We start from the raw sequence: 27,860 nt of genomic DNA, 5'->3' as shown, positions 1-27,860 counted from the left end.
GGATTTATGCAGACATTTTCCAAGTGAATCAGTAAGTCTGAACTTCCTGCAAACCAGTGAAATCTTCCAGAGAAAGACAACACCATGAGCATGACGAGCCAAAGAATCACCTCAACATCAAAGTGGGAAAGCAGAGAATTTCCAGTCTGTTCTACCTATCAATAATCTATTTCCCCGATTTATTTGTCTATAAGGAAATTCTATAAAGATTTAGAATTTTTGGCAGTAGTGTTAAAGATCAATGTTTTATATTTGTTTACTGTAGCTATAGTCTAAATACTTATACTAACTAATTCTTGTTTAATGCAGAAATCTACTCTGTGCTTTCTGTTACCTTTGGTTTCCAAGTCAGGTAAACTGAGGTACTGTGCATACCTTAAAAATAACTAACATTTCATGCAACTCCAGGAACAGTGGGGGACAATTTACAGCACACATCCCAGTAGGTCGGTTAGCTCAGTTGGTTAGATGGCTTGTTTACTACATTGAGTGATGCCAACAGCACTAGTTCAATTCCCTCAGCAGCTGAGGTCACCATTAAACAGTCTCCTTTTCAACTTTGCCCCTCGCCCAAGGCACGATGAACCTCAGGTTAAGCCCCACCAGTTGTCTCTTTCAAATGAAAGCGCAGCACTATGGTCTTCTGTGACTTTGCCAACTTTACACCACGAGGTCGTAACATTTCCAGCTCTAGAAAATTGTGTTAGGGAATTGGAGCTGGAGCTAGATGAACTACGGATCATTCGGGAGGCTGAGGAGGTAATTGAGAGGAGTTACTGGGAGTTGGTCACTCCTCAGGCTCAGGACAAGGATAGATGGGTTACAGTTAGGGGGAGGAAAGGGGACAGACAGACAGTGCAGAGATCCCTTGTGGACATTCCCCTCAGCAATAAGTGTACAGTTTTGGATACTGCTGGGGGGGAGGAGGGGAGGAATGACACCAGAGGAAAGCCATAGTAGTCAGTTCTCTGGCACTGAGCCTGACACTGTGGCAAAGGAGGGAAGGGGACAGAATAGAAAAGTACTCTTGGTAGGGGAATTGACAGGAGATTTTGTGGTCAGAATCAGGATTCCCGGAAGGTATGTTGTCTCCCTGGTGCCAGGGTCCGGGACATCTCCAATCGGGTGTATAAGGTTCTAAAAGGGGATGGAGAACGGCCAGAAATCGTGTTACATATTTGCACTTCTGATATAGCCAGAAAAAGGATTGAGGATATAAAGAGTGACTTCAGGGAGTTAGGATGGAAGCTGCAAAGCAGGACAAACAGAATAGTGTTCTCTAGTTTACTACCGGTGCCACGAGATAGCGAGGCAAGGAACAGGGAGCGGGTGCAGCTTAACACATGGCTGCGCAGCTGGTGTAGGGAGGGCTTCAGATATGTAGATAATTGGGATGTCTTCTGGGGAAGGTGGGACCTGTACAAGAAGGACGGGTTGCATCTGAACTGGAAGGGGACCAACGTCCTGGGTGGAAGGTTTGCTCGAGTAGCTCGAAAAGGTTTAAACTAGTATGGCGGGGGGTGGGAACCTAAGCTGTATACCAGAGGTGAGAGTTGATGCAGATGAGGCAATAGCAAGAGGTAGACCAGCTAGTCGAAAGGATTTTCCTGGGAAGGAACCAAGGGATCAGTTAAAGTGCGTTTGCTTTAACGCAAGGAGTATCAGGAATAAAAGTGATGAACATCGAGCATGGATCAGTACCTTGTGCTATGATGTTGTGGCCATAGCAGACACATGGTTTCTCAGGGGCAGGAATGGTTGCTGGATGTTCCAGGATTTAGAGCATTTAAAAAGAATAGGGAGGGGGGGAAAAAAAAAAGAGGAGGGGGTGTAGCACTACTAATCAGAGAGGCTATCACAGCTACAGAAGCTGCCACTGTCGAGGAAGATCTGCCTACCGAGTCAGTATGGGTGGAAATTAGGAATAGCAAGGGAGCAGTCACCTTGTTAGGGGCTTACTACAGGCCCCCCAATAGCAGCAGGGACATTGAAGAAAGCATAGGTCGGCAGATTTTGCAAAAGTGTGGACGTAGTAGGGTTGTTGTAATGGGTGACTTTAACTTTCCCAATATCGATTGGAACCTCCTTCGAGCAGAAGATTTGAATGGAGCTGTTTTTGTAAGGTGCGTTCAGGAGGGTTTCCTAACCCAGTACGTTGACAGGCCGACAAGGGGAGATGCTATTCTAGACTTGGTGCTCAGAAAAGAGCCGGGGCAGGTATCAGATCTTGTGGTGGGAGAGCATTTTGGTGATAGTGACCACAACTGCCTCACATTCTACATAGCTATGGAGAAGGAGAGGATTAGACAAAATGGAAGGATATTTAATTGGGGAAGAGGAAACTATGATACAATTAGACTTGAGTTAGGAAGCATGGACTGGGAGCAATTGTTCCATGGTAAAGGCACTATAGACATGTGGAGACTGCTTAAGGAACAGTTGTTGAGTGTGATGAATAAATATGTCCCTCTGAGACAGGCAAAAAGGGGTAAGATAAAGGAACCTTGGATGATGAGAGCGGTGGAGCTTCTTGTCAAAAGGAAGAAGGTAGCTTACATAAGGTGGAGGAAGCTAAGGTCAAGCTCATCTCTAGAGGATTACAGGCAGGTGAGGAAGGAGCTCAAAAATGGTCTGAGGAGAGCCAGGAGGGGGCACGAGAAAGGCTAAGCAGAATGGATTAGGGAGAACACAAAGGCATTTTACACTTACGTGAGGAATAAGAGAATGGTCAAAGAAAGATTAGGGCCGAGTGGGGATAGCATAGGGAACTTGCGTGTGGAGTCTGAGGTCGTAGGGGAAGCCCTAAATGAGTTTTTTGCTTCTGTCTTTACAAAAGAAACAAACTTTGTAGTGAATGAAACCTTTGAAGAGCAGGTGTGCATGCTGGAATGGATAGAGATAGAGGAAGCTGAGGTGCTGAAATTTTTGTCAAACATTAAGATTGACAAGTCGCCAGGCCCAGACCAGATTTGTCCTCGGCTGCTTTGGGAAACGAGAAATGCAATTGCTTCGTCACTTGCATCTGGCTCTCCACTGGAATCGTAACTGAGGACTGGAGAGAGGCAAATGTAATTCCTCTCTTCAAGAAAGGAAACAGGGAAATCCCTGGCAATTACAGACCAGTCAGTCTCATGGCTGTCGTCTGCAAGGTGTTAGAAAGAATTCTGAGGGATAAGATTTGACCATCTGGAAGAGCATGGCTTGATTAAATGCAGTCAACACGGCTCTGTGAGGGGCAGGTCATGCCTCACAAACCTTATCAAGTTCTTTGAGGATGTGACTAGAATAGATGATGCGGGTTGAGCTGTGAATGTGGTGTATATGGACTTCAGCAAGGCATTGGATAAGGTTCCCCATGGTAGGCTCATTCAGAAGGTCAGGAGGAATGGGATACAGGGGAACTTAGCTGTCTGGATACAGAATTGGCTGGCCAACAGAAAACAGCGAGTGGTAGTAGAAGGAAAATATTCTGCCTGAAAGTAAGTGGTGAGGGCTCTGTCCTTGGGCCTGTACGGTTTGTAATTTTTATTAATGATTTGGATGAGGGGATTGAAGGATGGGTCAGCAAGTTAGCAGACAACACAAAGGTTTTGTTTAAAAAAATAGACGCTGCTAAGTCTTAGAATCTCAGAATGATTGGTGCTGACAAGTCTTGAATCTTCCTACCCAGAATTATTCTTGAAAATATGTTGAAATATTTAATCCACAAATTGTTGAAGAAAATGTAGTCATCTTCAACACAGGAGGGTCACTAATTTAACACAAATTGACTGATCAGTTCACAATTTTGGAACCTGGACGTGAGTGATGGACTTTCAGCTTTCTAATGTCAGGCACTATCAGAAGATATTAAACTCGAATGTGACATTTTAACAAATACCTGCGATTCTCTAGACATCCATTTGATATTAAAGGGTTAAACTGCATTGTCTTTGGGTGGGGACGAAAGCCATGAAAGTATGCGGATGACTATCCATTGTAATTTGCACTTCATTTAGACATTACTCCCAAGCTACTGTCAAGTTAAACCATCAATTCAATCTCTTCCATTCAGAAATGCTTTCTGGCCAGAGATATGTTGTACCCGTATGGTCTTGGGAAAGCACGGAGTCAAGAAATCATCTGCATAATGATTCCCCAGGATTAGGGTAGATCTCACCTTGCCATTGTACCTGGGTAACTATGAGCAACTTTGGGTTGTCTTGAGTGGCATGTTACTGTAGGAGAGTGGCCACAGTATCTATGAGCATTGCAGCTGACCTGCATAAAGGGAATGTGCTTTCTTTGTTCAGAGCCTCACTTTCGCATGCCTGCAAAGAGAGTCAAAGGGGGTCACCTAGCTTGTATTGTACTTAATAAATTTGGTTGCTTGTTCACAAATGTTGGGATGTTGCAGTTGCATCAAGTGTGTAAAAACCTCAGGAGGAAAAATCTTAAACAATAGAGTTAACGGCTAGCCATTCTACCCGAAGCATGATATATAAAAGAACAGTGAGCTCTACGATATTTTGAAGGGCAAATAAAAGTTAAGCTGAGAGAAATAACAACTGGAATAATGAAGGCTACATTTTTTAAAAAACTTCAGCTACCCAAAATCCTTGGTTTAAATGCCTTATAGCATAAATTCCCAACTTAGGGTGGAGATGAGAGTTGAAATCTGGGGACCATGAGCTCTGAGGCATCAACCGCTGATAGCCCTTCATCCTGCTCTCATCAGTCTTATCCACCCACCCTGTTCTCCAGCTTCTAACAAAGGAGTTGAAACAATTTTCAAATCTCAAAAAGAGGCCAATGGGAAAAGGTTTGAGAAGTACTTCTCCAGAATGTACAAATATATCAGCCAAAATATGTATCTTCATATCCTTTACCCATTTGGAAGGAATGTTCCATTTAAACAGTGCGTTATGCAGCTGCTCCAAAGCTCCTTGCATGAAGATTAGTATGCAGATGCATTAACTTCTGGTTTCCAAACCCACTAGACTGCAGAAACCATGGATGTCTGCATACCAAAAAAATTAGTAATATTATTTGGAAATACTCAAATTAAGCCAAAATACAAGTATTCCTGGTCAAACTTTTTATCCCTGACAAATGGCATTATTTTTGGTGTGCACTGTGGCTAGAAGTTTACTTTTTCAGCGACAGATCCTTTGATAACTATGGTTGTCCCTACCTACTTGCACTTTGCTTTTCCCAAATTCTCCAAGGATCTATCATGTCTCTGTATGAACATCCACTGGAATGATGCTCAGTATTTCAGGGATGACATACAACACTGCTTTGCCACTTCATTAACATCCCCGGTACCCTTCAGATTTCTAGTTGTGGATGAGTCAATACACCCTACAACTAAGTACAGAAAATCAGAGCCATTAGGACCATAAAATATTGGAGCAGAAATTAAGCTATTCAGACCATCCAGTCTGATCTGCCTTCAATCATGGTTGATAAGCTTCTCAGCCCCATTCTCCTGCTTTCTCCCCATAACTCTTGATACTCAAGAACCTATCTTAGTCTTAAATATACTCCACAGCCTTCTGTGGCAATGAATTCCATAGATTTACCACTCGCTGCTGAAGAAGTTTCTCCTTATTGCTGTTCTAAAAAGGTCTTCTTTTTACTCTAAGGCTGTGCCCTCAGGTTCCCTCTCTCCTACCAATGGAAGCATCTTCAACCTTGTGTTAAGCTGCACTCCCTTGCATACAACCTACCCACCTTCCCAATCACTTATTGAGCACATGAGAAGCCTTAATGTCTTGTTCATCCCAAAATTTGAAACTCCAAACCTACTCTCACCAAAACCACGTGTCCACCTTAGAAACACTATCAACATCAACAGCTTCAAATGCCCAATCGATACTTTTACCTCGCAATTTAATTTTAGTGTCTCGCAGCTATCCTCCCAATCTCCACAAACTTCAACTTTAAACTTTACCTGCCTCCACTTCATGCAGAATTAAGTCCCAGTTTCTCACTAACTCACTCACAGAACCTAGTACATTTAAAATCAATCCATGACATCTTAACACATCTACAACATTCTGCTGTCTTTACCAATTCATTATTTTTAGTTCTAACTCTCCGTCTTTTATACAATTTCCTTAATATCAATAAAGCTACCTTCAGACCTCTTAGTTTTACACCTCTACAAAGCTTTTAACTCCTTTGGATGTACAGACAAACTTTTTTTAAAAAAATCTGCCTCACCCTACACACCTCACAATGTTTCACGTTTTATTCCACTCTGAGGATTCTAGATCTAGCGGGCATAGTCGGAAACCAATGGAAACATCTTCAATCTTGTGTTAAAAGCTGCACTCCCTTGCATGCAACCATTTTGTGCCATTTTGACCATGAGGAGGAGAAATAGAATGACTCGAAGCATTATGCAACATTGGAATTCCATTGCTGAATATATTCAAGATTAATGGATAATTGGAATCTAATAGAATGAATGCAGAGAAGTGAAGTGGAGGTAATATATGCTCTATAACCATGTTAAACAGCAGAGAAAGCATAGAAGCTAAATGGCATTGCCCCTGCCCCTTCTTGTTTAAAGCTGGAATTCTAAGCACAGACAGTTGGATGCCACTGACCAAATGAATTGCAGAATTGTAAAATCCCAAGGCTGGCATATTCAATTATTGTGTTGGTTTTCTAAGTCATATCAAGATGGGTCAATGCAGATTTACTTCATTAACCACACTATACAATCAAAATTCAGTAAGTGTATAAATGGCTAGGGTTTCTATCTAGATTTAGCATGTGGCACATGCACATCAATTCTCTGAATCAATCTGAAATAATATAATATAAAATTTCAAGATTAATGCAAACCCCATACTAGCTGGAGGAGAGGTTGTGATTATTTGAAGGACTGCCTTATTCCTGTGCAACTTGCGTTTTTGGGAGTTTTTTTTCAAATGAGTTAGTGTGTTCCTGGAGTTCAATTTGGTAATTATTTGCAATAGGACAGTTTTTTTGGTTGGACAGACTACACAATGAAGAGCATTAGGCTGCCTTCAATTACAATGATAGAGAGGTTTTTTTTAACTTCGGGAACACCTACATAGAAAACCTTTTGGTTTCAGTTTTCAAGAGGTCCTTGTGCACGTCAGATATGTAAAACAAGTGCTCCTAAAGATGATGGTTTAGAACTTTTCAGGAATAAGTTACTGAAAACGTAACGAGTTCCGTTGGAACGTTTCAGACCAGAAGTGTTTGGTTAGAACTCTGAAGGGGTCATTCTAAGCTGAGGAAGTCTAAACTCAGTTGTGTGGCTCAAGGAGAGGGCGATCAAACTCTCAGAACTAGGAATCGAACAAAATCATCAAGCCAATCTTTAGATTTGACAGAGAAGCAAACTCACTTTGTTTTGAGAGCTTTAAATGGGTGTGGTTGGGAGAGATGGAATACTTTACCATGCGTTTCAAAGTCTTTCAAATTGTATTGTGTGAACAGTTTAGTTTATTCAATTTCATCTTCATTGGTTTGGTAATCAGCTTGTTTTATTGTTAAAACCAAAACTGCAGTGTGGTGTTTGTATTTCAGTGAAAGACACCTTGTTAAATTAACAAGTTCTGAAGATTAAGATTAAATTACGTTCTTAAGTCGTCACATCGGACTTGAAACCTTAACTCTTTCTCTTTCCATATATATGGCCAGACCTTCTGAGTTTCTCCAGGATTCTGTTTGTTTCAGATTTCCTGTATCGACAGTATTTTACCTTAAGTAAAATTCAGTTTCAGTCAATTTTGCATCCATGTTCTTCTGTCCTTTTTATTCCATGTGTTCCTCCTTTGCATAAAAACCTGCTGTCCAGCACTTTATCAAAAGCCCTTTGGAAGTCTGCCTACACCATATTAATACCATTACACTCATTAACCCTCCTTTTTAGATCATAAGACTTTGCTGGCTATCCTTAACTACCCAAGAGACTAATAATTTTGTTTCTTTTTTTCCCTCAAAGCTCTGCCACCACCAAGATTAAACTAAAACAATGTGGAGATCTGAAATAAGAACTGAAATTGTTGGTGTAACTCAGTAGCCCTGGCAGCATCTAAAGAAATAAAGGTTAACAGTTCTGATAAGGAGTCACCACATTTGAAACATTAACTCCACTTTTTCCCCACAGAGCTGCAGAGTTTTGCCAGCAATTTCTGCTCGTTTGACTAATGTTAAACTGACTGCTTGTAATTGCTGGTCTGATCCTTCCACTTTTGTTTGAAGAAGGGTCTACTATTTAGAATTATTCAATCCTCTGGATGTAGGTTTGCTCGCTGAGCTGGAAGGTTCATTTTCAGATGTTTTGTCGCCACACTAAGTAACGTCTACAGTGAGCCTCCGGATGAAGCACTAGTGGTGTCGCCCGCTTTCTATTTACGTGCTTATGTTTCCTTGGGTTGGTGATGTCATTTCCAGTTTTTTTTCTCAGGGGGTGGTAAACAGGATCCAAGTCAATGCGTTTGTTGATAGAGTTCCGGTTGGATCAACGACACTGACTTGGATCCCATTTACCAATCCCTGAGAAAAAGAACCGGAAATGACATCACCACAGGGAATGACATCACCAACCCAGGGAAACATAAACACGTAGTAAAAAGAATGCTGGCTACACCACCAGCGTTTCATCCAGAGGCTCATTGAAGTCGTTACCTAGTATGGTGATGATATGTCTAAAAATGAACCTTCTAGCTCAGCGAGCAAACTTACCTCTAGAATCTCAACCCAAGCTACAAATCTTCTCAAAACTCGCCAATTCAATCCTCTGGCACCACCTTGAGTCGAAAGAATATTGGAAAACTATGGCCAACACCTCCCCAATTTCCATTCTTGCTTCCTGCCAAGAATGTCTCCCATCTGCTCCTATCAACTTTAAGTATAGACATTCTAGCCATACATCTCCTAATTAGTTTAAATCTTCATGTCTGAAACACCCTCTTTTACCATGCCTACTGCAGCACTTTTTGCTTCATCAAGAGAGATCCAAAGTATTTATTTAAGTTTTCACTTAACTGCAATCCTACACTACCGAAAATCTTTTGACCCTCTCTACTCTTGGCCAGTCATAATCCTGACTTGCACTCTTGAATAAGTGTTACTAGGTTGCGAACTGCCTTCATAACAGCACTTTGGGTCTACATACACTGAATGGGCTGCTGCAGTTCAAGAAGGCAGCTCACCTCCACTTTCTCAAGAGAAACTAAGCCTCGGCAACAAATGCTGACCTGGCAAATGTTGCCCACAGCCCATGAACGAATTCAAATTAAACTCAATATATTCAGCCTTTTAAAAAGTGTACTCTCCCATGGTATTTGGACATTGATGACAAGTTTGATATTTGTTGCCTGTCTTCAGTTCCCTTAACTAAGTGGTTCACAAGGTCAATTTTAGATAGCAGTTAACTACATTGCTCTCGGTCAGGAGTCACAGGTAAACCAGATTAGATAAGGATGGAAATTTCATTTCCTAAAGGGGATTAGTGAACCAGAAGGGTTTTTACAATAGTTGACTTTGGTTTATAAGACAAAGTTTTAATTCCAGATTTTATTCATTCCATTTAAATTCCACTAACTGCCAGGGTGCAATTTGAACCTATACCCCATTACCTTAATTTGGATCCCTGGATTACTTCTCCAAAAGATATTAACACGGTGCTATCATCTCCTGACATGCTGACTCACCCAGTGCACCTTCTCATACAACAGCAGAAGGTATACAATTACACCCTTTACACCTCCCTGTCCGAATCCTAAAACACTTTCCATGGGAAGCAGTGGTTTATTCGTATATCATCCACAGTATTCGCTGCTCACAAAGCTATTGCCTCTCCATTAACACCACTAAATGTAGACTGGTTGGCCAGTTTGCACAACACTGTCTGCAAGAATGACACCAAACTTCCATTTCAATAAATTATTTTGCTCAGACACTAACTTTTCTTGTCATAAATGAGCTGCAGTATTTCTTCAAAGTCCACTGCAAGTTGGAAAAACAGCACTTTACTTTCTACCTTAGAACTTTAGTCTTCACCACTCAACATTTATTTCAACACAAAAGAATGAGCACTACCCTTCACTTACTACTAACAACTAATTTGCACTTATTTACTGCACTTTCCTTCAAAGAAAAGGTTGTGCGCGCGTGCAATTCAGCGACATCTCTCCCTTACTCTCATTATCAGCCACACTATTTTCTCACATCATTCAGTTCCAAAGAGTAATACTGGACTCAAAATGTTAACTTACTTTCTCTGTCCATAGATGCTGCCAAGACTGAAGTGTACGTGTGCATGCATTGGGGGTGGGGAGTGAACCTGACAGAGGTGCAAAAGGCTATAGAAGGCACAGACAATGTGGATGGAAAGCAGCTCTTTTTCTTAGTTAACAGTCAGGAACAAGGTGATACTCTTTTAAAGCAAAGGTCGGAGGTTTAGACAGGAGTTGAGGTAAAGGTTTTCCCCTTGAGGATGTTGAGGGTCTGACATGCACTGCCTGGCTGCGGGGTGGGGGGGGTTGAGGCAGGTAACCTCAATCTTTATACTTGGATGAATACTTGAAGAATCAAAAAATATTCGAAACTATGATCCTACAGTCAGGAAATGGGACTGGTATGGGTCATAGGATATTTTGGCAACACAGACACAATGGGCTTCCTTTGTACTGCATAATTCAGCGACATCTCTCCCTTACTCTCATTAGCAGCCACACTATTTTCTCGCATCATTCAGTTCCAAAGAGTAATACTGGACTCAAAATGTTAACTTACTTTCTCACTCCATAGATGCTGCCAGACTTGAGTTTTCCAGCACTTCCTGTTTTCACTGAATAGGTCACTGATCTTATCAATTCATAGGTAGCACAACTATTATTTCTTTACTTATTCCAATGAACTCTGTACTCGACAGGAGAGATAAAGGAACGGTGTAAGTACAATAACAAGTACTAACTTCATTAAATGCCTGGAACATACCATTAGTATAAATCCTAAAGGTTTAAAAATAAATTGAAAGGAGTTTGGAATGCGTGACTCATGAACTTCGTGCAGGATAACCCTTACCTGTTGGGTATTGAGTATGGCAATCATATGCTCCCTTCTCAGATGTCATGACCACTGAGTTCCTGAGGAAGATATTTGGACAAGTACGCAGATAGGAAAGACAGAGGAATATGGGCTAAACACACGCAAATGGGACTAGTTCAGTTTAGAAAATCCAGTCGACATGGACAAAGGGGCCCGAAAGGTTTGTTTCCGTGCTTTATGATTCTCTGACTCTAAGACCAATATAGGGCAAGTACACAACTGCCTGAATAGCCCGATCAACTAAAGAAAATCTTTGACTATTCCGAAGAATAAGAGCATAACAAACGTTCTCTTGGCCTCATTTATTATTTTAAGTTGTTTTGAATAATGATGCAACTGTTGGACTCAAGTGGAAAAGACAGGAACACAATTAAAGGACAAAAATATTTTGAATTCAGAAGCAATAAAAGCTAAGCAGTTACGACACTAAAACGTCAAAATTACAGCCGGTGATCAAACAAGTAGCATGACATTCCCCGTACACCCCGTGAAATGACTATGGACAGCATATGAACATTCAAACAAGGCCATTTGAACCTTGGAGCTTGTTCTGCCATTCAGTAAGATCATGGCTGATATGATTTTAACCTCAACTTTACATTCCTGCATACCCCCAATAATTTTTCATTCCCTTAGTTATTAAGAATCTGTCTATTTCAGCCTTAAAAATACCAAAGATTTTGAAATCCGCTGCCTTTTAAGAAAGGGAATTCCAAAGACAAAATGCCCTGGGAGAATATTCGTTTTCCTCATCTTTCTCAAACTGGCAACCCCTTATTTTTAAACTATAAACTCTAGTTCTAGATATTTCCGCAAGAGAAAACATGCTTTACACACTCACCCAATCAAATTCCCCTGGGACCTTGTATGTTTCAATTAAGTCATCTCTGACTCATCAAGCCTTTCCTATATATAAACCACATTAACTGCCAAAACGAAAACAGAAACTACTATAATCCAAAATTCACCCCACATATAATAAAGGAAATCACTGGGAGATATAACACTGGAGTAAAACTTCAAGTTAAAAAACCAAACAATACAGGTAGACAACTATTAAGAGGGTAAAAGCCCCAGTCTACACCAATTTGAATTTGTCACTATGTGAAAGACTGTCTACTAGCTGAACTTCTCTGCTTCAAATACTGTATTTGCTCTGCAATATCATGTTGACACAGTAAAGAAATAACCTACAAGCTGAAGATTCACAGACAGCAGTCAGAATCCTATCAACTGTCACAACCAGTGGGCAGCACAGTGGTTAGCACTGCTGCCTCACAGCGCCAGAGACCCGGGTTCAATTTCCACCTCAGGCAACTGTCTGTATGGAGTTTGCACATTCTCCCCGTATCTGCGTGGGTTTCCTCCAGGTGCTCCAGTTTCCTCCCACAGTCCAAAACAAAATGCAGTTAGGCGAATTGGCCATGCTAAATTGCCCATAGTGTTAGGTAGGTCTGGGTGGGTTGCGCTTCGGCGGGTCGGTGTGGACTTGTTGGGCTGAAGGGCCTGTTTCCACACTGTAAGTAATCTAATCAAACTACTGCACCACAAGGACAAGCGTGCACCTTTTCCACGTTTTAAAGTCCAAATGTAATTTAATCTAATGTAACATTGCATTTTCATACTGGGTAACAGCTGGAGCAAAACAATGCTAATATTACAGCAAATCACTATCACAGCCACACTAAACAATCTCAATTTCATTCCATATTAAACCAAAATACAACAGAGAATTTATACAAGTATAGATTTCAGCAAATGTACTGCTAGCATATCACTACATAACTTTCTGAAGCATACTGCATTTAAAAACAAACTTTAGAACATAAGAATTAAGAGCAGGAGTAGGCCATCCAGCTCTTTGAGCCAGCTCCACCTCTCAATAAGATCAGGGCTAGTCTTTTTGTGGACTCAGCTCCACTCACCTGCGTTTTCACCATCTCCTTTAATTCCTTTCATTTTCAAGAAATTATCTACCTTAGCTTTAAAAGTGATTACTGAAGTAGCTTCAACGACTTCCATGGGCAAGGAATTTCATAGATTAACAACCCTCTGGGTGAAGACGTGCCTTTTCAGTTCAGTTCTAAACCTGTTTCCACTAATCTTGAGGCCATGCCCTCATATCCTAGTTTCACCTGCCAGTGGAAACATCTTATCTATTTCTATTTTATAGATTCCCTTCATAATTTTATATGTTTCGATAAAGATTCCTCCCCATTCTTCTGAATTCCAATGAGTATAATCCCAGTCTACTCAGCCTCTCCTCGTAAACCAAGCCCCTCAACTCCAGAATCAACCTAGTGAACTTCCTCTGCACCCCCCCCCAAAGCCAGTATACCCCTTCTCAAACAAAGACACCGAATCTGCACATCGTACTCTAGGTGTGGTCTCACTAACACCTTGTACAACTGTCACATTACCCCTCTGCTTATAACTCAACCTCTTTAGTAATGAAGGACAAAATTCCATTTGCCTTCCTAATTACTTGTTGTACTTGCAGACCAACCTGCTGCGATTCATCCACAAGGACACCAGGTCGCTCTGCAAATAAGCATGCTGCAACTTTTTACCATTCAAGTAATAATCTATTTTGCTGTTACTCCTACCAAAATGTATGATTTCACATTTATTAACATTGTATTCTATCTGCTAGACCTCTGCCCACTCACTCAATGAATCTATGTTTCTCTGCAAAGTTTCACAGTCCTCTGCACACTTTGCACTGCCACTCACCTTAGTGTCATGAGCAAAATTTTGACACCATACATGTGGTCCCCAACTCCAAATCTACGTGAATTGTAAATAATTGTGGTCCAAACACCAATCCCTGAGGCACACCATGAATCACTGAATGCCAGCCAGAATAGTACTCATTTATCCCCACTCTTTGCTTGCTTTAAGTCAACCAATCCTCTATCCACGCTAATGCTATACTCTAACACCATGCATCCTTTTGCGAAGATTTGTAGCACAGGTTGAGGTTCTGGATGTAGGTTGGCTTGCTGAGCTGGAAGGTTCGTTTTCAGACGTTTCTTCACCATACTAGGTAACATCATCAGTGAACCTCCAGATGAAGCACTGGTGGCATGGCCCACTTTCTATTTATGTGTTTAGGTTTTCTTGGGTTGGTGACATCACCACAGGAAATGACATCAATAACTTAAGGAAACCCAAACACAAATAAATGAAGGGCTTTTGCCTGAAACGTCGATTTTCCTGCTCCTCAGATGCTGCCTGAACTGCTGTGCTTTTCCAGCACCACTCTAATCTAGAATCTGGTTTCCAGCATGTGCAGTCTTGTTTTTACCTAACAAATGGAAAGCAGGCTACGCCACCAATGCTTCACACGGAGGCTCACTGAAGATGTTACCTAGTATGATGACGAAACATCTGAAAACGAACCTTCCAGCTCAGCAAGCAAACCTCACTAAGACTCAAGAATCATCCCCACTACAGAGTTTACGCTCACTGGCCTATTTCCCCCCCACCCCCCCCATCTTTTGTCTACTTCCCTTTTTGAACAGTGGTATCACATTTGCTATTTTCCAATCTACTAGGACTGCCTCAGAGTCCAGCAAACTTTGGAAAATTACTGCCAGTCCACTGCTATTTATCCTGCCATTTCTTTTAGTACCCTGGGATGCATTCCATCAGGGCCAGGAGATTTATCTATCCTTGGTTTCATTAACTTACCCAACACTAACTCTTCTGTAATAGTAATCGTTTCCAAGTCCTCACCTCCCTTTGTCTCCATCACTTACTGGCATGTTATTAGTATCCTCCACTGTTAAGACCATTGCAAAGAACCTGTTCAATGCCTCAGCCATTTCATCATATCCCATAACTAACTGCCTCTTCTCATCCTCCAAAGGACCAACATGTACTTTAGCCACTCTTCTTCGTTTTATACATTTATAGAAACTTTTGTTATCCGTCTTCTATTCTGTGCTAGTTTTTTCTCATACTCTATCTTACTTTTCTTTATTGTTCTTTTTGTGGCTTTCTATTGACTTCTGAAGTTTTCACAATCTTCTAGATTCCTGCTGCTTTTGGCCACTTTGTATACCTTATCTTTCACTTTGATAGCCTACCTAATTTCCTTAAATACCCATGGCAGATTACCCCTCCTCTTAGAGTCCTTCCTAGTCACCAGAATATACTTCTGCTGAGCATTTGAGAAATTTCTTTGAATTTCCCCCACTGCTCGTCAACTGTTGCACCATAAAGTCTTTAGGACTGTTAGTGATCAACAACTTGAAGAATAGGAATTTTCTCCACCCAAATAGAGAGAGGTCAAAGCCACTGATGTCAGTCTCCTTATAAACTTTGTTCCCTAGCTATTGAACACATCCCTCTTGTAACAGTCTGAGGCATAAACAAATTTGCATTGTCAGTGTTATATTTGCTCTTAAGTTGAGCTTCTAATCATCAGTGCCATTACCGAGACCAAGTAACTCCATCTCGAAAACAATCAACTCCACCCCTGCTTCACCAACCTCCATCACTCATTATAATGTGTGTACTATCAACTAGATGCAACAAAGAAATTCACCAAGACTTCTTCGATAGCACCTTCCAAACTGATGACCACTACTAACTGAAAGGACAAGGGCATCAGATACATGGTAAAACCATCACCTGCAATTGGCACTCCAAGCCACCCACCATTTTTGCTTGGAACTATTAGGCTGCTCTTTCAGTGCCATTGGGTGAAAATCCTGAAACTCCCTCACTAAAAGGCACTGTGGATCTACCTATCCCAAATGGAATGTAGTGGTTCAAGAAAGCAGTTCACCTGAAGGGCAACTGTTTTTACACAGAGGGTGGTACACACATAGAATGAGCTGCCAGCAGAAGTGGTTGAGGCAGGTACATTAGCAATATTTAAAAGGCATTTGGATAAATACATGGATAGGAAAGGATTAACAGGATATGGGCCAAGTGCAGGGTAATGGTGTTAGCATGGATGGACATTTTGGTCTGTATGGTCCAATTTGAATCAAAGGGCCTGTTTCTGTGTTGTAGAACTCTATGACCACTATATTAAAGGCAATTAATCTGGTTTAGCGAACAAAGCTCACATTCCATGAATGAATAAAAAATATTACAAATGAAGTAGCTGAGAGATTGAGTGAGTTGGTATTGAAAGAGAGCTAGATACCATCATTGCTCATATGAAACTTGACTCAGGAGCAAAACTCACACTGTATTAGTCACAGGAGTTATGCTGCTGCAGTTTTACCACACCGCAGTACACTAATAGATGATCAGTGAAAGTTACTTGAAATTTAAAATACTCAAAAACAATTTCTGTTGTCAGGTCAAGTGATATACCTGAAAGGGATACAGCATCTAGTAGCATGGAATGAAATAATTAAGTATAATTTAAACTCTTAAGCTGCTGCTCTTTTTGATATGGTCAGCTGATCTAAATAGTTGCTTACAGGCATGTTGATGTGCAAATAATTTAGTTGCATGTGTATATTTAAATCAAGATATTCATTGAAACATAACAGTTTTAACAGATATACTGAATAACACTAAATTGAAAATTGGGGGGGGGGGGGGGGGGGGGGGGGGGGGGGAAGCTGCATAAACCATGTCCCAAGTATCCAGAATTACTGCACAGAGCATGCTTCAAGCCAGTCCTGGAAAATACTTTTGCTGTTCAAAATATTTTAATTCCTACAACTTCAATAATTATAAACAGACCATGTTGCTTTCAGAATATAAATGTTAATCATGGCAATGAAATTGTCCAGTAAGAATTATGAGTCAATCAGAATTTACAACACAGGAGGCAATTCAGTCCACCACAATCAAGACAGCTCTCAGGTCAGCGAGTCTCACACATAGCCTTTCTTACTGTAGCCCTGCAATTTCTTACTTTTCAGATGTTCATGCAAATCCCTTCTGAAAAATGTTTGCATCTGCTTCCAACCCTGCATTCCAGATCTTAACTATTCACTGTGTTTACATCGCTTTGCTTGTCATTTGTTGCCTAAATCTGTGCTCTCTGATTCTCAATTCCATCAATAAAGACACTTTCTCCCTATCAATTCTATTTGCACTATCCATACTTTTGAACAGCTCTATCAACCCTCTTCTCAAACCTAGCTTCACAAAGGAGAACAATTCAGCAACTCCATTTTTTCCCATGGAACTAAAATCCCTCAAACCCTTCCTGAAGGGTGATGCCCTGAAATGGAAACATGATTCAAGTTGATGGAGTTAAAATTAATCATAATTTCCTTGGTTCTCTACCATGCATCTCTTTTTATAAAGGAAAAGGTCCTTTGCCTTTTTCAACAATTCCTCAAGCTATTACCAGCATGTGTGCGCAAATACCTCAAGAGTCAACATGATTTTTTTGTTCTCCGCAGGTGCTGCCTGAGGAAGTTTTTTTAAAATTTGACTACTATTTTCCTATTATCGGCACATGAACTGGTTCATTGGACTCATTATCCCCGAGCCAATTTCAGGAAAAGGAGGAGGATGAGACAATCTTTGTCAGCTGATTATGTAAATCTCTAAAACTATTTGCCTAAGTGTTCATGTTGAACTCCGGGACATTGTACGTATATCCCTTGACAGCTTCCTACTGGTATAAAATAAGCCAAACCCACGTCCAACAGGACCAAGCGCAAGCTAAACATCCCTCATCATATCTGCACACAGGCCATATTTAATCCGATCCACAGTCGCATTCTGAGCGACATATTAATCCGAGATAAGTAAAACATAAGGATTATAAATCCGAGCAACTATCCCAACGAGACTGGAAATGGAGGGGGGAGGGGGTGACTGGAACAGCCAAGGGTTTATCCCAACGATTTAGCCTTGCTAAACTTGTGACCCCAGGCGGGTCAAGCTACCAACGAGACGAAACAAATGGATCCAGGATCCAGGGGTGGCCAAATAAGCGTTCCAGCTCCAGGAACAAAGCGGATCGGGCCGTTCGAACGTCGAGCTTTATCGCGGCCTACGGTGCACCCTGGGGCCTAACTCCCAGCGCCTTAACCACCACCATACGTGCAGCGCTACTCACGGGGAAACAGAAAAGCTTTAGATGGTTTGTGTCTTCTGTTTATCGACGACACTCCGGGGTAACGACGGCGTTGGCCTAATCCCGGCTCAAAGCCGACACGCGGCTGGCAGTGCTGCCTCAATCCGAGAGCAGGCTCCGCCGGAGAGACAGCGCCATTACGAACTACCCACGTGACCCCCGCCCATGTGACCGAGGGGCGGGGTCACGCTGAGATCAAAGCTGCAAGCTCCCAAAGTCTCTCGTTGTACCCAAGGTCACACGTACATAGATCGCATCTTTTCCCTTTACATTTCCAATGCTGACTAGCGGTAACCAACCAAGCCGGAATATACTAGAAATTGTTGACAACAACTGATAAAAGTTGCCCTGATTCTATCATATGTGTAACCCTGGATACTTTTCCCCCTTTATTCTTTTGAGGGATACCCATGCCCCGTTGCCCTAGGTGCTTTCAAATGTCATTTCAGGGGACAATTGAGTTTCAACCACATTGCACAGAACAGAATAGCTTCATTCCTCGAAGGATCCTAGGAAAGAAATTGGGTTACAACAATCGATAATTATCATCACCACCAATGCTGATAGCCAGTTTTATTTCCCACAGTTATTAATTGAATGCTATCATGGAATTGAATTCATATCTCTGAACAGTCATTAGTTATATGTCACCAGGTTTAGTGTGCTCCTTCAGGAAAAGCGCTTGGAAAGCTTGTGATTTCAAATAAACCTGTTGGACTAAAACCTGGTGTTGGCTTTTGCCCGAAACGTTGATTTCGCTGCTCCTTGGATGCTACCTGAACTGCTGTGCTCTTCCAGCACCACTAATCCAGAATTGTGTGACTTCTGACTGTCCACTCCAGTCCAACACTGCACCTCCACATCATATCTCTGGGCCTCTGAATTACGAGTCTAGTGATATCATCACTGCCACTATACAGGCCTCATGACAAGAAATTAGATTGGATCTACATTGAGATCACCATAAATTAACTCAGAAGTACCACCAATATTTAATTACTTTTACTGCATATATTAAAACAGAAGCTGCATTATTTAAGATTTAGTTTGCATTGGATTCTGCTCCTAAAATTGTAATTTTGATGTCTTATACACTTATTAGTACTTAGCATCTACGTTAATTCTAAATGTAAATCCCATTTTTGCAATATTAAGAAAAAATGCTTCATCCCACCTGCCAACCACATTTCCAGTTTAGTCTTCAAGCACTAGTAGAAAGTCTTAAAATAAATCAGGTAATGTATTAACATGAAGGAATACCCAAATTATCTCAAATTCTGGAATTCAAAGAAAATAAATGTTCACATATTTTCCTCAAAGGACAGTTTTAAGTATTAAAAACAGAAATTTAATAGTTTGGGGAAACAAATCTTAGCAGGACTTATACACTTAATTGTAAGGTCCTAGGGAGTGTTGAGATTAGAGTGGTGCTGGAAAAGTTCAGCAGGTCAGGCAGCATCCGAAGAGCACGAAAATAGACGTTTCAGGCAAAAATCCTTCATCAGGAATGGCATCCAGCACCATTTTATTCTTGACTCTAATCTCCAGCATCTGCAGTACCCACCTCCTCCTAGAGAGTGTTGCTAAACAAAGAGATCTTGGAGTGCAAGTTCATAGCTCCTTTAGAGTTGCAGGGAGATAGGATAGTGAGGGTGTTTGGTATGCTTTCCTTTATTGGTCAGAGTATAGAGTATGGGAGTTGGGAGTTGTTGTGGCTGTACAGAACATTGGTTAGGCCACTTTTGAAATACTGCGTGCAATTCTGCCATCCGATTGGAAGGATGTTTTGAAACTTGAAAGGGTTCATAAAAGATTTACAAGGATGTTGCCAGGGTTTCAGGATTTGAGCAAGAGGGAGAGGCTGAATAGGCTGGCGCTATTTTTCCTGGAGCATCAGAGGCTGAGGGGTGACCTTATAAAGATTTATAAACTAATAAAGGACAATAATAGGATAAATAGACAAAGCCTTTTCCCTGGGGCGGGGAGTCCAGCAAAAATGGGCATAGGGTTAGGGCGACAGGGGAAAGATATAAAAGAGACCTAAGGAACAACGTCTTCACACACAGAGTGGTACATGTATGAAATGAGCTTCCACAGGAAGTGGTGGACGCTAGTACAATTGCAACATTTAAAAACCATCTGGATGGGTACATGAATAGGAAGGGTTTGGAGGGATATGGGCCAATGAGCTAACTAATTAATCAAAAGTAATGGTGTTGAGAGAGTCCAATTGTCCACTTAGAACAGGGATTGGTGAGGAACTGGGGACAACCACATTGGCTGGTAGGTCGCTAAGAAGCATCTATTGATGTAAGGAGTCATGTCAGCAAGCATGGACAGAGTTAAGGAAGCACTTTAACGGTTTGGGTCATTCCATTATTGAATTTTAAAATATGGCGGTCTAGCTGGTTTGAGATTAATAGTATACTGCTGTCACATTTTGTATTAGTTCAACTTTACTAAATGACCTAGTGATCAACGGAAGGGATGAAATTCTAATGTATTTGGTCTTAAGATCTGAGTGATGTGACCAAAATTATTCCTATCTCTAACTGCCATGAGAAGCCAGAGGGAAGGGATCTATGTTAACTATTGAATACTAGACTGGAACAAATAACGATATATGCTGAAGCCAAGTCACTAATGACTTCTCAATTTGCTGTTCTTTTCTTTCTCAGCAGATCAGGCAGTAGGGGAAAATATGCCGTCTCCTGCACCATTTGAGACCCCAGACCAAGCACTACTTCCAGGTGATTGTGATTTATATGTACTTCTATTACTATAGAACACTGCATTAACTGCTCACAGTGCAATCTTCCCTATCTACCTAAGGGAGACCAAATGCAAATTGAATTATCATTTTGCAGAAAATTCAATTTAGTCAACAAGAATGATACTGAACGTCCAATGGCCTGCAATTTTAATTCTCCACTTTGTTTTTATGCTGACCACTCCAGTGTACTGCATTACATAAAGAATATAGCTCAACACAAGCGAGAGGAATGGCACATTATCTTTCATTGAGGTACTTTGCACCTCAACACCGAGGTGAACAATTTAAGACTGTATTCTTTGCCCTCATTTGGTTCTTTTTCTTTAACTGTTAGATCTTAATCTTGTTTTACTTATTTTTGTTTTGTGGGCAGTAGTCACATCTACTCCAGACTCATCTGTCATTTCTTTAATTCCATTACTATCCCCTTTGGACCTGCACAACAGACTCCTTTGTTATTTAATGTCTTCCATCTTTTTACATAGACCTTTCCGTGTTTTCTTCCTCTCTTCCCCCATTTTACCTGCTTAAAACCCTGTACATTTCTGACTTTTGCCAATTGTGATGAAAGGTCATCAAACCGAAATAATTCTCTTTCCACAGATACTCTCCTACGTGTTGAGCATTTCCAGTTTTTACTTTGTCTTTCCGGCATCTGAAGTAATTAATTTTGGTGTTGTAAACTTGATGAGATTCTGCAATAAATCCTGTAAACCATATACTTTTAGCCATGGTATTCAGCCTTTTGCCATGTGACGCTAAAAGAAAAGCACTAGTCAATCAAATTGTTCTTAGCTGAATAATGTTGAATTTCTTGTATCATTTCCAATGTCTTCATCCATATGAATGAGAAAACACACAAACACTCTTTGATGTGAGCCTTGCAAATGCTGAAGAAACTTTGAGTCAAAAAACCAGAATTGCAGAATTCCGAGCCTTTGTCTTGTTTCTGTAGTCACGCTTCTCATATAGCTAGTACAATTAAGTTTCTAGCTAATTAAAAACATTGATAATAATGGATTTAGTACGACAGGCAGGCTGGGCTTTATCTTGTCTAAGGGAGGAGAAGTGAGGACTGCAGATGCTGCAAATCAGAGTCGAGAGTGTGATGTTTGGAAAAGCACAACAGTTCAGGCAGCATCCGAGGAGCAGGAGAAATCGATATTTCAGGCATAAGTGGGCAGCACAGTGGTTAGCACTGCTGCCTCACAGCGCCAAAGACGCAGGTTCAATTCCCGCCTCAGGCAACTTTCTGTGTGGAGTTTGCACATTCTCCCCGTGTCTGCATGGGTTTCCTCCCACAGTCTAAAAATGTGCAGGTTAGGTGAATTGGCCACACTAAATTGCCCGTAATGTGAAGGGGTAAATGTAGGGGAATGGGTCTCAGTGGGTGACTCTTCAAAGGGTTGGTGTGGACTTGTTGGGCTGAAGGGCCTGTTTCTACTCCGTAAGTCATCTAAAAAAAAGCCCTTCATCAGGAATGGGGCTTGAAGGCCGAGGGGGCTGACAGATAAATGGGAAAGGGGTGGGGCTGGGGGAAGGTAGCTGGGAATGTGATAGGTAGGTGAAGATGCAGGGGGAAAGGGGATAGGTCAGAAAGGAGGGTGGAGCGGATAGGTAGGAAGAAAAATGGACAGGTCAAGAGGGTGGTGCTGAGTTGGAGGCTTGGGTGGGCGGAGGGGAGATGGGGAAACTGGTGAAAATCACAATAATGCCATGTAGTAGCAGGTGTCAGGTGGTTAGGGATTAGCGATGGATGCGGCCCAGGACCTACATGACCTTGGTGGAGTGTGAAGAGGAGTTAAAGTGCTCGGCCACAGGGCAGTGGGGTTGGTTGGTGTGGGTGTCCCAGAGATGTTCTCTGAAACGATCTGCAAGTTGGCGTCCTGTCTCCATAATGGAGAGGATACAGCAGACGATGCATGTGGAAGCATTGATAAATTTCTGTTAGCTGTGGAAGGTTCCTTTGGAGCCTTGGGCAGAGGTGAGGGGAGAAATTAGGGCACAGATTTGTACTTCTTGCATTGCCGGGCGTGGGGTGTGGGTTGGTGACAGGGCATGGATCTGATAAGGGAGTCGCAGAGGAAATGGTTTCTCCGAAATGCAGATAGGGTGGGGAGGGAAATATATCCCGAGTGGTGTGGTCTGTTTGTAGGTGGCGGATGATGATGCAATGTATCTGGGAGGTTGGTGGGGTGGAAGGTCAGGACCAGAAATCCCCTGGTCCTCACCTTCCACTCCACTAACCTCCAGATACATTACATTATTGTCCACCACTTTGCCACCTGCAAACAGACCACACCACTCGGGATATATTTCACTCCCCAACCCTATCTGCGTTTCGGAGAGACTATTCACTCTGTGACTCTCTTGTCAGATCCATGCCCCCCCACCAGCCCACACCCCATCTTCCCCTGCCAATGCAAGAATTGCAAAACCTGTGCCCAAACCTCCCCCCTCACCTCTGTCCAAGGCCCCAAAGGATCCTTCCACATCCAACAGAAATTTACCTGTACTTCTATTGTATCTATTGTAACTGTTGCACCCAATCTGGTGTCCTATCTATCAGGGAGACATGACGTCAACTTGCAGGTAATTTCAGAGAACATATCTGGGACACCCGCACCATCCAACCCCACTGCCTGTGGCTGAACACTTCAACTTCCCCTCCCACTCCACCAAAGACATACAGGTCCTGGGCTTCCTCCATCGCCAATCCCTAACCACGCCTCATTTTCCACCTTGACACCCTGCAAACACACAGGATCAATGTGGATTTTACCAGTTTCTTCATTTCCCCTCCCCCCACCTTATTCCCAGTCTCAAGTCTCCAACTGCCCTCTTAGAGTCATAGAGATGTGCAGCAGGGAAACAGACCCTTCAGTCTAGCTCGTCCATGCCAACCAGATATCCCAACCCAGTCTAGTCCGCCCTGCCAGCATCCAGTCCATATCCCTCCAAACCCTTCCTATTCATAAACCCACCCAGATGTCTTCTAAATGTTGCAATTGTACCAGCTTCCACCACTTCCTCTGGCAGCTCATTCCATTCATGTACCACACTCTACGTGAAAAAGTTGCCCCTTAGACAGGTCAGGTGAATTGGCTATGCTAAATTGTCCATAGTTGTTAGGTGCATTAGTCAGAGGGGGGAGTGGGTTACTCTTTGGAGGGTCGGTGTGGACTAGTTGGGCCGGGGACCTGTTTCCACACCGTAGGGAATTTAATCTAATCTAATCTCTTTTATATCTTTCCCCTCTCACCCTAACCCTATGCCCTCTCGTTCCAGACTCCCCAACCCCAGGGAAAAGACTTTGTCTATTTGTCCTGTTATTGTTCTTCATGAATTTATAAACCTCTATAAAGTCACCCCTCAGCCTCAGACGCTCCAGGGAAAACAGCCCCAGCCTATTCAGCCTCTCCCTAAAGCTGAAATCCTCCAACCCTGGCAATATCCTTGTAAATCTTTTCGGAACCTTTTCAAGTTTCACATCATCTTTCCAATAGGAAGGAGACCAGAATTGCACGCAATATTCCAACAGTGACCTAACCAATGTCCTGTACAGCCGCAACATGACCTCCCAACCCCTGTACTCAATACTCTGACCAATAAAGGAAAGCATACCAAACGCCTTCTTCACTATCTTATCTATCTGCGACTCTACTTTCAAGGAGCTATGAACCTGCACTCCAAGGTCTCTTTGTTCACCAACACTCCCTCGGACCTTACCATTACGTGTATAAGACCTGCTAAGATTTGCTTTTCCAAATGCAGCACCTCACATTTGTCTAAATTAAACTCCATCTGCCACTTCTCAGCCCATTGGCCCATCTGATCAAGATCCTGTTGTAATCTGAGGTAACCTTCTTCGCTGTCCACTACACCTCCAATTTTGGTGTCATCTGCAAACTTACTAACTATACCTCTCATGCCCACATCCAAATCATTTATATTAATGATGAAAAGTAGTGGACCCAGCACCGATCCTTGTGGCACTCCACTGGTCACAGGCCTCCAGTCTGAAAAACACCCCTCCACCACCACCTTCTGTCTTATATCTTTGAGCCAATTCTGTATCCAAATGGCTAGTTCTCCCTGTATTTCACTGACCTGTCCATCTTTCTTCCCATCAATCCACTCCATCCTCCTCTCAAACCTTTTACCATTTACACCCCCACCTTCATCTACCTATCACATTCCCAGCTAACATCCCCCCAATCCCACCGTCATCCTATTTATCTCTCAGCCCCCTGGCCCACAATCCTAATTTCTGAAGAAGGGCTTATGCCCAATGCATAGATTCTCCTGCTTCTCGGATGCTGCCTGCCTGTTGTGCTTTTCCAGCACCACACTCTCCACCCTTTATCTTGCTTAAGTTGATAAACTTTTGGAACTTCTATAGCAAGTATGTTACTGCAACTTAATGTAAACCTAGATGTTTTCCAAGAGCTGTTATAGAATGGCATAGACTACTTCATTATCGTAAGATTGTGAATGGAGTTGAGCACTGCAGAATAGCTCTAAACTGAATGCTACAATGAAAGTCAATGACAATCAGTTAAAATTGTTCCAGCCAGTATTTTCCTGAATAAAGCATGCAGCAATGTTTTGGGACTGAGATGATTTACCACCAATAACAATTTTCCTTGGTGTCAAAATAAAAGCAAATTACTACGGATGCTGGAATCTGAAACCAAAAGAGAAAATGCTGGAAAATCTCAGCAGGTCGAGCAGCATCTGTAAGGAGAGAAAAGAGCTGACGTTTCGAGTCTAACTGACCCTTTGTCAAAGCTGGTCGTTTGGCAAAGGGTCAGTTAGACTCAAAATATCAGCTCTTTTCTCTCCTTACAGATGCTGCTAGACCTGCTGAGATTTTCCAGCATTTTCTCTTTTGGTTTCCTTGGTGTCAGTTTGGTATTGCTAATACTGATGTAAGTTAGGCCTTTGGCTCCCAGTACATCACACCTTTTACCAAAGCTTCAGCTTCATTGCAACCTTATTAAATAATATGGATATGTCACATACAGACTCATGCAAATTCCTACCTTGGTGTCACCCCTCTACTTTGTAAAGTCTTCATGCCCTCTTCGTTCTTCCAAATCTGACCTCTTATTTATGCCAATTTCAAAATGCACAGTGACTTCAGCTGCCAACGCTGGAACTGCCTTTGATAATTCCCTAAATTTCTACCTTTGTCCATTAAAACACTCTTTAAAAGTATTTCTTTACTCAAGCCTTTCTTATCAGTTTTCTTATGTCTCCTTATGTTACTTAGTGTCATAGTCCATGAACTACCTGGGGTGTTTTTCTACATTAAAAACAATATATAAATACAGGTTGTCACATGGGGCTAATTCTAGAGTATTGTAACAGTTTCCATTTTATGAGGAATCCTTAATGCCCTTTTGCCTAAATGCTGTTATGATGCTGCTTCTTTAACAAGATTTGGTTGGTCTTGGTTTTTTTTTAAAAGTGAGTTTGTAATAGCAATGATTCCAAAAAGTCTGGCTTGGATGGGTTCTAAGGCCAATTTGATTATAGTTAACAAATATTGCCTCAGGGAAGAGGGTTTTCAAGTTTTTAGAAAAAACACTTGTACAATGAAAGGGGAGCGGCCAGTTCTCCCAGCTCAGCTTTTCTTTGGTTTGATTTGGTTTTGGCAGTCTGGCTATTCACTGAAAGCAGTTAGGCAGATTTCAGGCAGCTGATCCAAGAAATACCAACATGGAAGAGAGTGTTCCATGCCGCCAGCTCTCTCTCTCCTGTAAGACTCTGTGTTTGATTTTACCTTTTGTGCCAAGGGGTGTTTACAGAGATTGTTGCAAGTACTGGGAACAGCATCATTAATTTGGTATAATCTGTTGGATTTGCAGATAGGTTAAGTTATTCTGTATTCTGTTCTGTTTTGTTTGTGTTTCATTCGGTAATCTTGCAAGTAAATTCTGTTTTGATTGAAACTAAGTGGTTAGATCCCTCCTGGAATATCCACGTTACACCTGCTTAAAACAACAAACTAAATTAGGGTCTGGGCTACTTTCCTGAAATGTTTTGAGGGGTCTGGCCTAATCCAAAGCAGATTAGGGGCTTGTCCAGGATTTGTTCTATAGTTCCAATTTGGGATTAGGGTTGTTGGACTCAAATGCAACATGTGGTAAGTGTAGGTGTTTTTTGTTCTGGATGTTGATTTCGATTGGTTTAATTATTACTTGGGATATTAATGGCTCTTTCAGTCACCAAGAATTTTCTGGGAGTGGAAGAAGTGCCTTTGAGGGTTTTGCAAAAGGTAATTGAGACCAAGCTGCTGGAACTAGCAGACAAGCTGGAGTTGGAGTTGCCTCCTTCCATGAGGAAAGAGGAGATAAGTACAGCAATAACTCAGCATTTAAATTTCCTGGAAATGCCATCATAATCTTTAGAGATGGATAAAATCTAGTTGAAAATGAAACAAGTTGATTTAGAGGCAAAAGACAAGGAAAGGGTAACAGAAATGAAACAGTTTGAATTAAAATTAAAAGCAGATGAAAGAGAAAAAGAAAGAATTGGCTTAGCAGAACCAAAAGAAAAAGAGAGAGAAAAAGAGAAAAGAGGAAGAAGGAGAGTGAGTTTGAATCTCAGAAAGTGGCACTTAGACAGAAAGTCAGCTTAAAAAGATGGAGATGAAAGCTGAAGGTAAACTTAGTGAGGAAGAGAGTAAGGATGAGCAAACACACGGTAGCCAAAGGCCTGACGAGAAAGTGTTTAAATATATTCAAGCATTGCCTGAATTTGATAAGAAGGATGTGGAAGCCTTTTTCATCTCATTTGAAAAGGTATCTAAGCAAATGCGGTGGCATGTGGCCACATGAATTTTATTGATCCAAACAAAACTTGCAGGTCAAGCTAGTGGAAGTATTTGCATCACAATCAGAGTGATAGTGGTTGAAAAGCCTCATACCTTGG

The 27,860-nt window shown here is 41.7% G+C and overlaps 1 protein-coding gene across 3 annotated transcripts in view; it reads right to left on the bottom strand.

Annotated features, from left to right (window-relative positions):
• Positions 1–27,860, bottom strand: part of LOC140462824 (death-inducer obliterator 1-like) — a 176,588-nt gene that overhangs the window by 118,268 nt on the left and 30,460 nt on the right. Inside the window, exons 1-2 of one of the 3 annotated variants that reach the window (XM_072556168.1) lie at positions 18,131–18,302; positions 10,768–10,893 (exon numbers count right to left, since the gene is read on the bottom strand). The exons of 1 other annotated variant lie outside the window; for it this stretch is intronic. The gene's annotated coding sequence lies outside the window, so the exon portion shown is untranslated. Of the gene's footprint in view, positions 1–10,767; positions 10,894–18,130; positions 18,303–27,860 lie in introns of those variants that run through there. One more of the 3 variants, XM_072556165.1, reaches the window with a different exon arrangement.

This window comes from Chiloscyllium punctatum, chromosome 37 (genome assembly GCF_047496795.1).
Source record: "Chiloscyllium punctatum isolate Juve2018m chromosome 37, sChiPun1.3, whole genome shotgun sequence".
Lineage (NCBI taxonomy): Eukaryota > Metazoa > Chordata > Chondrichthyes > Orectolobiformes > Hemiscylliidae > Chiloscyllium > Chiloscyllium punctatum.
Note: the sequence above shows the minus strand (reverse complement) of the source record. Positions and strands in the feature narration are given on the sequence as shown.